The sequence below is a fragment of the Carassius carassius genome, chromosome 27 (genome assembly GCF_963082965.1).
Source record: "Carassius carassius chromosome 27, fCarCar2.1, whole genome shotgun sequence".
Taxonomy (NCBI): domain Eukaryota; kingdom Metazoa; phylum Chordata; class Actinopteri; order Cypriniformes; family Cyprinidae; genus Carassius; species Carassius carassius.
In genome coordinates, this window is record NC_081781.1 from 22197456 (window position 1) to 22214243 (window position 16788).

At 35.7% G+C, this 16788-nt stretch overlaps 1 protein-coding gene across 1 annotated transcript in view; it reads left to right on the forward strand.

Moving 5' to 3' along the window:
* The first annotated feature begins 1513 nt into the window (after positions 1-1513).
* Positions 1514-16788, forward strand: part of LOC132107009 (leucine-rich repeat transmembrane protein FLRT2-like) — a 36787-nt gene continuing 21512 nt past the window's right edge. Inside the window, exon 1 of the mRNA XM_059513139.1 lies at positions 1514-2092. The gene's annotated coding sequence lies outside the window, so the exon portion shown is untranslated. The remainder of the gene's footprint in view (positions 2093-16788) is intronic.

Below are 16788 nucleotides of genomic sequence, written 5' to 3' on the forward strand. Positions count from 1 at the left end.
TTAGGTTTATTTGAAAACTACAGGATATGTGTGCTGGAGCAGGGTTAGAACTAAACTCTGCAGGGCTACGGCCCTCCAGGAACTGAGTTTGACACCCCTGGGATAGGTCTATTAATCTCAAACTAGTTGTTTTTAATTAAAGGAATCAGTTATTTAGAATAATAAAACATTTGGGCTGTTACCAGGCAAATCAGTATCAACAAACTCATCTTTTAATGCAGAGGAAATGAAGAAGATTCATTGGAAGTGGCATTTAGATGTATTACACTGTTTAGTGCAGGACAAGAATGCATTTAACCTGCAGTTACAAATGCATGAATAATGTTTTGATATACAAGACATAAAATGTTGAATACTCATTTGAAATGATAAGAAATTAATTATTTAAAAAAATCAAAAGATACTTTAAATGTGAAATTAAAATGGCCAGTATGTGTCAGCAAGTCACTGTTAATAAGTGAGTCATTGCGATTGAACCGAATCATTTAAACGGTTGATTCATTCAGGAACGAAACACTGTCACGTTGCTCAGAGACGCAAAACTGTGCTTTGGTGGCTGTGTTTGGAATTATTTTCTGTTGTAGAAATAGAGCTAAAAAGGCAATATGGTTTCTAAAGCGCAAGTCTCTTAATTAACTTGTTTACTGAACTGTTATATATATATATATATATATATATGTATGTATATATTCATGATGATTTTTGGAGGAAACGATGGCATTCTTTGTGTGATTTTGATTTAATATATGAAATTATATAAATATGTGGATTTTCTGCCCCTATATCTTCAATTTTGTGATCATTCTAAATGCATTTTAGGAGACTGAATCACACAGTGAAAGAACGCACTATAAATGCGCCCGCACATCATTCAAACAAAAATAGCACACTCCTCACCACTGTCTTTTTAGCTAATTTGTGCAAAACCTCTTGCTAAAATGTCAAAGCTTCATTTTAACCACCAATGTAACGATGCAATTATTTAGCTTACCTCTACATTCTTGCGAAGGGTTGATGTCTTGTCGAGATTTTATAAGCTGCTAGTTTGGTCTTCCTAGGCAAGTACAGTTTACACTGCATAATAGAGCATACATATGGCCAGGGGTTCACTTCATTTCCTTCGAGTTCAACTTCAGAATATGACGGGGTTTCGTTTTCAGCGGTGTCTGCACCACTAATCCCTGTTTTGTCCGTCTGCATCTTTCTTGTGATTTTAGCGCCAGTTTGCCCTCCTGCCCATTATTTACTGACGTAGTTTCCAGGGAGCGATTTTTTTTTTTTCTTTTTTTTTTTTTCTTTTTTTTTTACTCAGTAATTAATGTGTTTTAAAATGTAGCGAAGTACAATACTTCAAACAAAATATACTTAAGTAAAAGTAAAATTACAGATTTAAAAAATTACTTTAAAAAGTATTAGTACACAAAAAAGCTACTCAATTACAGTAACGCGAGTAAATGTAATTCGTTACTTTCCACCTCTGACAGCATGGTATATGATCTAATCCCAGTCCGGTTTTTGACATGTTCCTCAGAGGACTATCACCCAGGGGAATTGTGGGTGTCTGTCTTCTGTTTCATTCTCCCTGAGCGCTGACATCCTGCGGCATGCCTGACTCCTCTCCCTCATTACTCCCGCTTTGTTCTGTGGGACACGACCCCACGACCTGCTCCTTCTCCTATAGTCGTCTCTAAGGCTCACAGAATCCGCCTGCCCTTCGAATTCCTGTACGGGACTGAAACATGAGCCTGACCCAGTGAGCTCATCGACAGGCGTGGACTTACAAAATAACTGCGAAAAAAGAAAAGCCAGAGTGCGAGAGATGGAATGTAGAAACAAAAGACAGGTTAGACTGTGCTAGCGTCGGCTCCCGAAGGGGTTAAGTTACATGCAGCCAAAACATAAGGAAACAAAGGTGCGCTTATGAGCCTCATTCTTGGGACCGACACCGTACGTCTCAGCAGGAGCTTCTTCTTTTGAGTTCAGGAGTTTCGTTCTCCCCTGTCGGAGTCGGTACCGAAAACATACGTAATTCCAGAAGGCTCCCATTGCCCTTCTGACCTACTGCGACCTAGAGACTAAAGAGAGAGTAAAAGTAAGTGGCTTTTGTTTAAGTGTGGATTGAAAGGAAAACATTTTCTGTGGTTAATCCGATGCACTTTCTTAATGGTATTATCAAAACTAACTGTGGCAATTACAAAATATGTCATGCAAATGAAAAATCTGCATGGAAAGGTGATAACAGGACTGTGTATATATGGCGTATAAAATGGACAGGCTTTTTAAACTTTAATTCATTACGGTATAATTGGATATACTTTTATAAATTATTTAGCGATCTTCATGTCTTTTTTTTTCCAGATAATTGACTGTTGTATACTGTATCACTTTCTACCAGTTAACACTTGTTTGCACAAAACATGTGTATGTGTGTGTGTGTGTGAGTATGTGTGTGTGTGATGTGTGAACCTGCTTTAGTAGAATATGTATGTTTTGTGTGCAATAGTGAGTGATAAAGTAGAAAAAAAAAAAGAAAGAAACAAAGCTTTTAACCATAAGGTAAGTTTTTTGTATTGGAAAAATTATCACTAATAATTAGCAGCGCATTAGCATGCCTGTTATTAATTTACTAACTGTTTATTACTTATAAAGCACATCTGCATGACCATATTCTATATCCTTAATCCTACCCAAAATTTTAATTTAACAATTACCTTATTTAACTATAAAAAAGCAGCAAATTGGGAGTTTGTTAATGTTTGTTAAAAGGCATAGTTAATGGTTTGTTAAAAGTGATAATTGGACTTTAAAATATATTGTGACCAAACATATACTAGAATTCAATCATTTGGATAAGTGATAATGTAAATGCAACAAAAACATCAGTTTTGCTCAAAATTACACATGGAGTGTCTAACCGCACAACTGGTGTAACTTTAGCAAAAGCAAAATTATTAAGCTCTTCAGTGAGTGAAAGTCACAAAATGACAAAGGAGAATGAGATAAAAACGAAACAAAAAAACTAACTATAAACTCTTATTCTCTATTTCACTGCAGATTTCATATGATGAGTCATGTGTTATTTCAAGCTACGACTAAAATAGAATTGTTAGAAACAAGTTGTAATGCTTGATATGATAATCTAGACTGCAGGGATCACCGTTCAAACATTTTATTCTGACGTTAAGACTGTGTTCCTACCAGCTCAACTGGTAAAGTGTACCTTGAATGCAAGTCTGCCAAAAGGCATATATGCAGATGTGTTAGTTACACCCGTTACTCACCAAGCTCCCTCACTCCTTGAACATGTATTATATTTTGGGCACTTTGATTATGCTTCCAGCTAATAATAAGAGTGGAGCTCTGAGCTCACGTTGTAAATCCATATCACAGTTTTCTGCAGAGTTTGACCTTCTTTCTGTCCTGTTTTTTTTTGTTTTTATTTTTTATTTTTTTGGATTTTAACTTCCACACATACATAAGTAACTTCGGAAAACTGTCTTCCTTTAGTAATGTTGGACTACTAATTCATTTTTTCAGGACTGAACTATGGTCTTAAAAATATTCTGCATACCTACTTTTTTATCATTTCAAACATAACATCACTCCTTTTTTTTCTTGCAGAAAAACTAATAAATAAAATAATTCATTTTTATTAAATGTTTTATTTGATACCTATGGACAAACATTTAAATCTTTTTTAACTGCAGAATTAACCAAATATGTTTTTGGGCCACTCTAAATTATTAAGTAATTCTGGCATATCTAAAGGCATATTTAAAACTTTAAAACACTATTTTACTGTATATAAATGCTACTATATGTGCTGATTTAAACAGGTCAGTTTCAGCACTACAGCATTTAATATGACATTTCAGCAGTTGTTCAGGAGTGAAGTACAGTAACGGCAGCTCATGTGCGGTCAGATCCATGCCGGAGTGGAGAACACAGTTCATGAATCAGATGTTTTGTGAAGCAGGAACTGGCCTGAAGGCACAGCTCAAATAAGCAAGGGTGCAGAGGGCGATGTCTCGTCGCAAAATGCCAGCACAAGCGCTTAACTGTTCTGAAGTCGCACCACAAATAGTCTTTTACTTCTTTAGAGTCCCCCTTTCAAATACACGCTTAAGATCTCAAGATGACTGTGATCCCTGCTGCAAGAAAAGAAAAAACAAACACGGTGGAAAGAGGGCTAATGTAATTAAGCCCAAGCGTGGGGTAGGGCATTCATTTAATTAAGTCGTCTATGCTTGTTCCTAAACCGCCATCAATCATTACAACTGACAGGTCATGTGGCGCTTGGTTTGTTATTCCTCTTAATGCTGAACTATCACTAAAATGAGCCATGTTTTACAATGCAGAGCATTCTGGCTGTTTTATGTAGTGGAGAATGGGCACATGGCTGGGTTTTGAATTTTTGCGATACATATGAGAGGAAAATTAGCATATTCTGAATGGTTACTGTAACAACACAAGTGAGAGATAGTAAAGTTTCAGTCAAATTGCGGAGCGTGTGTCATACCTTGTTTATGATGTTTTGTAAATGAGCAAATTTGGATATATTATATAACTCCTATGTACGGTTTCTTTAAATGGAAGCTGCTCAGTGAAAACTATATGGCTTTGTTTTGCAGAAATTTTATTCTGACCGTAAAAGATCAAATTAAATAACAATTTCAAACAGCTGATTCAGTGATATGCTGATTAATATATTTATATATATATATATATATATATATATATATATATATATATATATATATATATATATATATATATATATATATATCAATATTTGCTCTCAGTAAGTGTGGTTTGTTGAGGCATGATATAATAACTGCTGGGGCTGCACTGACTGCAGACTCACGATTTAGTTCATACTTCAATTCTGAATTGTTTGAAAAAAAAAAACAGTGGAATGCAGTTATAATTAAAATTATTTTGTTAAATTGTTATTGTTAAATTATAACTATTATTATTAGCATTAGGGGTGTCAACTGATATCATCAAAAATAAATAAATACAATAAATATTATATATTTATATATTATATATTATTTATTTATTTATTTATTTTTTTGCTGTCAGTGACAATTCCTCTGTATTATTCCTAAAATATTGGTGGGGAATAAGAGGTAGATGATTTTGTCTGTGTGTAAGATATCTAGACAGGGCACTTGTTCCGTACTAGTCAGCAGGCATCAAGGAACATGTCCTATAGCTGAGTCGGGTGTAAAGATAGAATCATTCCAGCCCAACAATGCGAATTGTCTACAATTTCAACCCTTACTCTTAGCCTTGAACAATCACTCTTTTCTTTCCCATACTTATTTTCATCTCCTTTATATCTGTTTTCTGGTCATTCTCTCTTTAGAAACAACTCCAAGGGGGCACTATGTATAAAACAATGTCTGTTAGATCTGATGTGTATACTTTGACGTTCTGGATAAGTTCCACGTCTGCTGCCCTCACCTGTGCACTCTGGGATTCATTTTAACAGGCCGAATTACAATACCACACTCAGCTGATGACCTGTAGGTGGTTAGGTCCTCGGGCAAGCTGATCCCCTCAACCCCCCACCCCCACCCCATGCCCTATGGAGCATTATAGTAGAGGCAACTGTTCGAAGGGAGGGTGGGGATGTGGGCTACAACTGTTCCTGGCAGCCTCTGCTCATGCTGACCAGCGGGAGCGCTGGTGAAAGCATTCCGAATTCTTCCCAGACACAATGCACTTCCTTTCCTGTGGGTCCGCAGATTCTCAGGAACCTTCAGAATGAGGTTCAGGGTGAAGACGGGACATCCATCCCACCTCATACTTACTGGGCTCATTTCTTTTTTGTTCACTCTCTAATTAGGCACTCCTTTTTGTGGTCCTTTCTTCCTCAGTGTTTTTCCCTTTCAACAACTGGTTCGCACCAGGTTTTGAGGTGTAACAACACACCACACATTTCTCCTGGAAAAAAAGAGTTGGCAGCTGTCGGAATAACAACCCCGTCAAAAGATACGCAATGTCAAAGGAGGGCTAATCATACATTTTTGTTGTTAGTCAAATCCAAGAGCAATAAGCAAAGACATGAGACGAGCTAGCATACTGAGGAAATATTGTTTTGATCAGGGCTGAGGGAAAAGAGAACCACGTACCCAGGATGTTGTTCTCGCATGGGCATATGGTGGATATTAAGGACTTTTTGGTGGGGACTGACACTGAAACCCTTGTGAAACACGAGTCAAGATGACAGCAGCTTAAGGTCAGGGTCTGTCTTCCCACACGTTGTTTCTGATGTAATTTATTTGTCTATCACCTAATAAAACACATGCGCACAGCTCTCCATGACCACATGTTGGTGAGAATTGCTTCTATGCATCTCCCTGACTAGGTTTGAAGGTACGGTTTGCATCTGACAGAACCAGCAACCACTCCTACAGTGCTGGTGGAGATGCTGGAGAAGAAAACCACATTGAGATTGGATTACCCTCCAGACAGTTGCGTCCACATTGTCTGCTCCTGTTCTTGGGCTGAAGTTGTATTAGATTTAGTCTAGGTTTCCACTTGTGGTGCAGACGGTCCTTTTTTTGGCTTTATCCAGTTATGTCTGGGTTCAGCTCAGCATGACAAGGGCCGTGGGGCTCTATTGCACATCACTGATGCCACCTGCAGTTTGAACAGAACCGAGTGACTGGCCCGCTGTCAGAACCTACTCTACGGCAATGGGACACTAATTGAAAACAAAGTCAGCTTTAAGCTCAGGCAGTTAACACGGCTTTGCAGAAACATTCTCACTGTGCTGACAGTCAAAAGTGCTGTTTTTTTCCTGCTCTGTTGTTTTTAGAGTCACATGTGTCAGTAAATTTAATGTCTGGTAAATTGCCTTAGTCAGTGGTCATCAAACCTGTCAGGCCAAGAACCACGGCTGAGCAAATCAGAAGTACCACAGCAAGTTATTATTTTTTTTAGCATTAAATAAACTGACATCTCTGAGTCCAAGGGGCAATATACGAGAATTGTATTAAAATCCACATTTTTGCAAGTATGATCATGGTAGTTCAGCTCCTGTACTACCTTCTTCTTTTATAGGTCAGTGGAAGGATGTATTACATCAGAACATCTACACTGTAAAGTAAAAAAAAAAATGTTTCTGGTCAGGTCCTGATTACTCAAATAGATTACTCAAGTAGGTTTTACAAGAAAATGCAGTTTGAGCCTTTTTGAACAACAAAAAAAAGTTAAATTCAAGGTTACTCTCTTTGTAATTATGAACTTTACTAGCAATTCAATGTTCAAATTTAATTCAGTGATTGTTTCACAGGATATCGCCCCCCCCCCCCCCCCATTTATTTCAGTGTAATAACCCAAATGCACAAAAAAAAAAAATTATAAGTAATTACAAGGTAGTGTATGAATAATTTAATTAATATTACATGCCTATTACACATTTAAAAATGTAACGTCTTTGATTACTCATGAAATGTACTAGTAATTTCTGAGTGAAGTTTTCATTTATTTATTTATTTTTGGTGTAATAATCCAAATGCACTGTGAAAGTAATTTAAAGTATTGCATTTATAATTACAGTGTTATTACATGTTTATTACACCTCTAAAAACCTAAATTATATATATATATATATATATATATATATATATAATTCAGAAACTAGGTCAGTCTACTCTATCTTAAATAGTCTGAAATGCTCGCAACCTCTTACATCATCAATACAGTTCTCAAAAACAGGCCACTCTTTTAGCTTGCTGCTTTTCGCCTTCAGAAAATCAAACGCAAAAATGACACTCTCCAAGTTTTATTTTTAGTATTCTAAAGTTCCAGAATCACATCGTGTACCACCTGCAGGGTGGATTGCTCCACAGTTTGAGACCTTTGGGCTACGTTATTAAGCATATTTGGATGTTTATGTGCCAAGATCACTATCCTTCATGGTGTGGTCTCTCTTTTTATCCTTGGTTTGTTTGCTTGAGAGCGAGGCCTGCTGGGAGGAAGCGTTGTGGCAGCATTTGTTCAGCTGTGCCTCAGTAGGATCGTTTAGCTTTGGCTGTGATCTTCTTCGGGGATGGCAGGAGCCCCTTTCTGGGTGCGGGCTTCAATTTCAGACCTTCAGCACATTGCCTTGCAATTGTTTCCTATCGCAATCTATTGTGGCAAAATGAACGATTTCATGAGCAGAGAGTCGGTTTTTTGTTGGCGCTGCACAATGTCGGTCGGTTTCATTCAGTGTGGCAACAGTTCGATCCTGTATTCAGTATCACAGTCAATCTTAAAAAGCTGTTAGCACTTCTTCTTTTCTTTTTTTTTTTTTTTTACCCAAACATATCAAGATGACAACGGCATAGAGCCAGTCCATTGTCTCTAGGGTGTATAGACTTACCAACACCATGCTACAACAACCAGCTTCAAAGAGCAGCACTGTTGCAGGCGACCTAGCATGACATTGTTCTGTCAAACAGATTGTCCTGCATGTGGAAATGGTTGGATAAGAGAGTACATGTAGCGTCCTGAAATGTATTCCTGCTGGGTTTGCATTCAAAATGCGCAGATTAGGCAAAAACTGATTTAAAATGCATTTTAAATTATGAGTTTACTGCTCAAAACAAAGACAAAAAAAAAAATCCAAAACATTATTACACTGGCTTGCATTCAAACAACCTTGAGATGCTTTTGTTTTTTGATATTGGATAATCAGCTGATGCTGCTTGATTTGCTATACAAGCAAAAGTCACAAGTTTTGTTTTGTTTTATTTTTTATTTTTTTCATTCCCCCGTAAGTGGTGTACTTAAATTAATGTGATTGGCTAGAAAAGCCAGGGTCACTGTGACATGATGGATTCAGGCTGTTTTTGCTCCGAACCTCTAGCCCAACTGACAATAACACAAATTATAACTGCGAGGGTCAAGCAGTCTCCTTTCACACACATAAAACAGTAACTCAGAAAAGGCAAGCCTGCTGCTAGACAAAATCCAAAATCACGGCTCTTATAAACAAGTCCTTTAAAATAGTAATAAAATCATATGCTTCAGTTTTGAGCTTTTGTAACTACTGTGAGGGTGAAAAGTACCCAGGAACACTCTCTCTGATGCTTTTTCATATGCTGTGATGTCAAAAAGCCTTCGATGTGGTTCAAACTTCAGGGAGAAAACTGGCTAACAGAAACAGAAGAAGATAAACTTGCAAAGCTCCCAGCCTACGCAAGTCTGTAAACAAACCGAGTGATCTGCCTTGAGTGTGATTTGACATTGATCAATATAACTGGACATGTGTCCTTAAAATTCACTGGCATTCCAGATCTTCTCAAATACAAGATGTGAATCTAAGTTTCTGCTCATCAAGAGTCTGAAATTATTTCTAGTAGCATAGCAAATACAGCAGACAAACACTGATTTAGCTGCACATTAAGCCGGAAATGTGCATTTTGGACTCAGAAAAGCAAGGTGCTTGACATTTTCCTTGAAATGAAGCAAACATTGCCACAGAGCACATTCTGTATCCCATTATAAACATGAACGTATATATACATAAATTATATGATATGTGTAAGTGTCAATGTGCAAGTGTATTTTCATTAAAACTATCATCCGTCATTCTTTTTGTCTCTCCTCTCTCATGTGCATGAAAATAATGTATAGAATTGTGATTTAACCAATTAATAATACAATTAAGAGATCTGACATCCGACAGATACATTATGAATTTATATGGTAAAATTATTATAAATATATAAATTAAAGTATTTATTATTGTCAGAGCAGCGTTGTTATAGTTAACTAAAAGCAAAACTATTAATTTGTTAATATTTTAATAACAATTAATTTGCATGAACATAACTGTAAATATAATGTATATAATTGTAATTTAATCAGCACAACTATTTGATGAAATGTTCTGATCAACTGACAACAATTGATGAATCATTTAAAATTAATAAAAAACTACATAAATATGCATTTATCATGAACATGTTATTGTCTATTAAACTAGTTTTTGTTAATTGAAAAAGCTGAAATAATGAATGAAAAGAGAAATGTTGTATCCACAATGTATTAAACTATGACATTTAATGTACTTTGACTAAATCTTTTAATCAGTTGACATGTTTGACATACATTACAACTATCATTATTTGACATATTAAAATATTATATAAAAATAGTTGTGTACACATTTATTGTGAACATATGGGTGCTTTTACACTCAACAAAATAAAACTATTACTATTGCTTTAATAAACTGAAAAAAAAAAGCTGACAGTGAATGAAATTTAGAAATGTTGCCTACATGAAAAAAGTAAGAAGTACGGAAATTACCCAAACCAAACCTGAAATAAAAATAAAGCTAAATAAAACTATAAAACTAGGTGTCAAAAGCACATAGCAAAACTATTAAAACTTTAACAAAAAAACAAAACAAAACAAAAAAACGGCTAATTTAAATAGTGAAATACGAAATACTGACTACTCACACACAAACACACACAAACACACCCACACACACCCACACACACACACAGACACACACACACACACACACACACACACAGCCAAGTTGTTTTATTTGCTTTTCTTTGTAGCTATTTTTCTAGCACGAAACTTACTTTAAACACAAGCTCCAGTGTTGTGTAGACTGTGTAGACATCCATTGGTTGAGAAGTCTACTGCAAATAAGAAGTGGTGTGGAGGGTTTAAGACTTAAGAAATGTCAAAACGTCTACCTTTAACTGTACATTCGAAACCGTAAAAAGCCTCCATCTAAATGACCGGAGGCTGAGGAACACCTACACTTAAACACACACACACACACAGACAGACACACACGGGGGCTTGTGTATACTGAGCTTCTTGGCTGAAAAATAACCAAAAGCTAAAGGAAATAAAAAGATGCCTTTACTGGCTTGTGGGGGAGGACGTGAAACAGTAAAGGAAAACTTTTCAAGGGACGGACCAAAAACGAGCTGCTCTGAGGGAATATCACGGCACTAATGTTTATAGGGAAAACCAGTAGAAGTACTAATGTTTTTGTGCACGTACTGAACTAGCCTTTTATATACCCCTTCCCTGTGGTGCCATCTTTAATCATAAAAAAGGGAAAAGAAATACAACAAAAGAACACTATCTAGTTAAAAACATAAATAAATAAAATGAAAATACTACCATAGCCTAAAATGTGTTCTTTTATTAAACAGAAGAGCAGCTTTTGCTATTCCTGTTTGCATCGAATGTTATGTATACAGTTCTGTAAAATGTGATTTCTCATAACAAACATATTTTATGTTTCCTGCTGTTGACCGTTCCAAGAAAACTGTGTCTTGTATTCTATTACTACAACTAATATGTTCATCTTTCACTAAAAACCACTGCAGAAGATACCGCATTTTCCCCTTAGGGAAGGAATTAGTGAAATGTTGCTCCGTCATTCCAGCACCGTGAAGTATATCATGTGATTTACGATTCCCCGTCACACGTTTTTCAAATGAAAGGATCTCTGTCTATTCGGAAGAAATATGCCACGCAACCCCTAAAATTGTGGATGTTACTGCTGCCAAGTCACCCACATATGTATAAACGTTCTCTAATTCATTTCAGGTTTATCCCTGTTGTTTGCATTGTGCCCCGGCCTTAGCAACACAACGGAAACAATGTTTCAAATCCTTATCAAATGTTTAAGCAGGTTTTAAGGGCTTTGTAAGGTGCCAAGTGGGTGTTTGAATGACTTACAGACAATAAGAGTCACAATCAAATGCATCACAGGTTAACAGAGGATGAAGTCAAGAACTCATTTTCTAATTCAGTTACTTTTGTTTGTTTGTTTGTTTTTTCAGAACAATTGATGGAACTCAATAAGGTCAAGGTTATTTTGTGCATCATTATCAAGAATCCATACATCAGTTTTTTTAGTATATGGGCATGTGCCTTTTTTAAGGGCCGGTCCCCATTTTTAGGGGACTATATGCTTGGGTGGAGCTGTTCTCAGAAATATCTGTTTGTACTGAGTTTAAAAAGAGCACAAAAAGTGGAATCATAGGTTTAATGTATTACATTTTGTTGCAAAAACATACAAAATCATCGCATACAGTGTGCAACTTCAATTAATCTTCAAGTTTCAGTTTTGGAATAAATAAATAAATAAATAAATAAATAAATATTTATGTAAATAAATTTTTTTCTTCAACATAAAAAAAAAAATCTAAAAAGCTTACATTATTACATGAATTAACCACATGTGTTTCTTTTCCATCCCACTGTGCAATATTGACCACAGAACAAACAATATCCCTGGTTTTCATCTCAGAAGTCTGGTCAGCTTATAATGAGTAATGGAACAGGCTGTAATGTGGCTCTCTCACTGGTATTGTGCTATTAAAGCAATTATCACCTGCCTGCTGAAGCAAGGCCTGCTTGGCCCATCAGTCTGCTTCCCAGTCAAGGCAGGTCACCTCTGCTGAGGTCACAGAGCGCTGGCCGGTGAGTAATGGCGCAATTGGTCTTCCTGCTGCTTGAGTAGAAATGCTGAGCTATGCAGTGCCCAAAAAAACAGCTGCACTGACAAGACCAAAAGGACATAATTGCTGGGAAGTGGATGAGTGTGTGAGGTAGAGGAGGAGTTACCTGCAACTGCCCTGTCTGTAATTAAACGCTGTCAAAAACGCTTTTATTTTCACCAGAATTTAGCACAAGAGATTAGCCTGTTAAGAAGGGCGCAGGATTTTTTTCTCTAGCCGAAAGCCACGGCTAGCCTGCAGCCAAGATAAACCCAGCTGAGGAGAGTGACGGCTTCCTCCTGTCGCCCTGGCCATCGGGGCAGAGCTCGGCTCGACTCGACCGGACGCTTCTCATGTTCCACGCTGGAGGAATAATAGCAATGACTTTCTGCCCGTGTCACTTAAAGCGGCGTGATTAGAGCCGAGAAGAGCTGCGCTGGTGTCAGCGGTGCTGTTATGCCTGCAGGGCTGTAAGTGTGAGAGTTTGTGTGTCTGTGTACAGAACGAATAAAGGGCCCCATTGATAAGAACAAGTTCTTCTTGTTAACCTATCAGTTCAGCTGGCCTGAAGCCAGCGCAGGCAGTCTTGAGGCTTGTTCTCACACCAAGAGCGCTTACTCAAATCTTACTGCTTGCGAAATGAACTATTCTAATTTCACTAAGATTAAATAAATAAATACATAAAAAAAATTATTTTTCTGAATTGTCTGAAGTTTAATTTGCCTGTGAAAAATACAAACACTATGCAGTGGAGAAAAAAAAAAACAATGACATGATTTTATGGATTGTGTGTTCAAACTATTTTCTACTAAAAAAAAAAAAAACAGTTTGCTCATTAAATATATATATATATATATATATATATATATATATATATATATATATATATATATATATATATATATATATATATATATAATGCCTGTGCTTGTGGAATCATAATAGTCTCATAAAAAAAAAAAAACTATTTGACTATGAGTGCAAACTTTTCTAATTTAAGTGATTGATGAATGAATTTTCTGGAGTTTAGTTTGCCTGTGAAAAACACAATACGTTTTCTTATGAAAATGTGAAAAAAAGGACCATTAAATGATTTCACGTATTATTCCAATTTCAGTGAGATTATAAATAAATATTATGAATGCAAAATGCTGAACTCGTTACATATTTTGAATAAGTAATATATATGCCATTCCTTCAATTGTGTTTGTTTCTGTTGCTTTATTTTCCCACGGCAACACAATTTCTCTCTCTCTCTCTCTCTTTCTCTCTCTCTCGCTCTCTCTCATACATCTATTGAAAAAAAATATTGGTAGAACCTGAACAACATATAAAATTGTCACTGGGAGAAAAAAAAAAATCCATCTAAAGCAAACTGAACAACAAAGCATGCCACTGAGCTGATACACTCACAGAAATATTTCACCCAAAATTTAAGATTTATGTAATTTTATTACATAACAAATTCCCATTTATATTTTTTTCATAATTTTAACACAAATCTACCAAATAAACTTTATACGATTTATTTTCATTAGGATAATAAAACCTATTTATTTTAAATGCATAATCCTCAGGTTTATGTAATTAGTTTATGTAAAGTGTAATTATTCTTAATTAATAATAAAAAGTTTATTTATTTAAAATACATAAAGTTTATTGTATAAATTGCATAATAATTAAGAGAACTAAATCAGGATAATTAAAAAAGTTAAATAACATTTATTTGAATCATGTTTAATGTATGCTTATATACTAAACCAAATTACATTTATACATTTATTCACTTAGCTGACGCTTTTATCCAAAGCGATTTACAATTGCCACATATGTCAGAGGTCACACACCTCTGGAGCAACTAGGGGTTAAGTGTCTTGCTCAGGGACACATTGGTGTCTCACAGTGGATTCGAACCCGGGTCTCTCACACCAAAGACATGTGTCTTATCCACTGCGCTAGCACCACCCCATCTCTAAATTAAACAATGCATCACATTTATGCAATTGTTTCCCCATCTTATAAAAAAAATAGAATTAGACAAACACAAAAACAACTATATTAGGTTATTTGTGAACTTACCCACTGTGCAAAGTTACGTCCAGTGGACGTCTTTTTATGTCTTTGCAGACGTTGAAAAGACGTCCACTGAGGAGCCAGAATGAAAGTTTTTAGGACGTCTTCTGTACGTCTGATTTAGACGTTCACAGAACCTCCTTACAAGGTTCAAAACTAGTTCAAAAGTGGTCAGCGGAAATATTTCAACATCATTTAAGGTTCATTTAGACATCATTTATACTGTTTCTGGACCAAATCAACACTCTCAGGATGCATTAGATTTAGACTCGTGTTATTTCAATGTAATTTCCAGACACTGTGTTTGTCCTAAAATCAAGAAAATAAAATAATCTTCATGAAATAATGGGATAACTGATGATTGAGCATGTGGTAAAATCAACTGCAAATCAAAGACATTAAATCTCTGAAGATCTCAGCAGAGGAGGATCAAACATCTCCACAAACAGCTTCACTCATTAGATTGACTTTATTTCTGTCAGACATCTAGAGAAGCTCTTATTGAGAATTAACAGAGGTTTAAATGTTGATATTTGACACCAATGTGTCCCTGAGCAAGACACTTAACCCCTAGTTGCTCCAGAGGTGTGTGACCTCTGACATATGTGGCAATTGTAAATCGCTTTGGATAAAAGCGTCAGCTAAGTGAATAAATGTATAAATGTAATTTGGTTTAGTATATAAGCATACATTAAACATGATTCAAATAAATGTTATTTAACTTTTTTAATTATCCTGATTTAGTTCTCTTAATTATTATGCAATTTATACAATAAACTTTATGTATTTTAAATAAATAAACTTTTTATTATTAATTAAGAATAATTACACTTTACATAAACTAATTACATAAACCTGAGGATTATGCATTTAAAATAAATAGGTTTTATTATCCTAATGAAAATAAATCGTATAAAGTTTATTTGGTAGATTTGTGTTAAAATTATGAAAAAAATATAAATGGGAATTTGTTATGTAATAAAATTACATAAATCTTAAATTTTGGGTGAAATATTTCTGTGAGTGTACTGTTTGTGAGAATGTGTGTGTGAGTGTGTGTGTGTGTGTTTTGCTCCAAGTATCTGTTTTTACTGTGGTTAAAACTGAGAGTGGCATGGCATTTTGACAGCACAGCACAATTAAATCTCTCTCTACAAACCACCTAATTAATCAAACGATCTCTCTCCCAGTGGTGAATGTTTTAAACAGATTTGAACGTGTGTCACATCAGACAATTCCCTTTATTAAATTCAACTCTTGTCGTGCTTCATATGTTTCAGTAGACAAACTCATTCATACTGTATTTTAAGAAAAACTAAAGAGGATCAAGTAACATGAAAGGCGATGATAAGCCTGAATGTTTTAAGTACGCATTCAAACTGCGCAGCTATCGCTTTCATCCAGTATCTTTCAGCATTATTGAATACAATTAAATTTTTTACCTCACGCTATGTTTTTGTACTAAATATGAGAGAAGGAAACCTGGTGATGACTGATTTAAGTTTAAGCAAGCCTAAGGTCATTGTTTATAACATTTTCTTTAAATTAACCTCCATTATCACTGGCAAGTAAAAATACACATGATATGGTGTAATGTATTATGGTATTCCCATAGCAAGTAGTGGAAATCTGATGTGACAAACCGGTGCATTTAACATTTCAGAAGTTCAAGAAAGCTACATGATAACAGCGTCCCTTTGGGCAAACCACAAGATGGAAAATATCAAGAGCAATACATCTATGCATGCTAGAAACAAAGAAATCAGGGCCTTTGCCAAAGGCGTAAATGTTTCAGATCTCGAAACAGATACGGAAACCCAACTCCATTGTGAAGATTGGTAGCATTCCACAATGTAAGCCAATGCCTTTGGTAATTACATAAAGTTAGAAAGGAATAAAATATATTGAGTGTTGTTCTGTAGGCAGTGACACGCATGTCGTTCGAGTCTTAGCATTGGAGTCGTGACCTCAACTACTCGCTGAAGTATGATCACAGAATAACATAATACATGAACTATGTCAGAATGGTAAGAACTCGTCTGGCGGGAGAATAAATATAAATGCAAATCATTCATATGGTTTTGCCGTGCCAAGAAATGTCTAGCTAAGGTCTGATTGCCAAAATGATACGTAGCATTCAAATGTGAAACATCAAGGCAGAGGGCTGTCAAGCTTTATGTCATAATTCAGTGGTACATAATTATGGTGCAGTAGGAAAAATCTTAAAGAG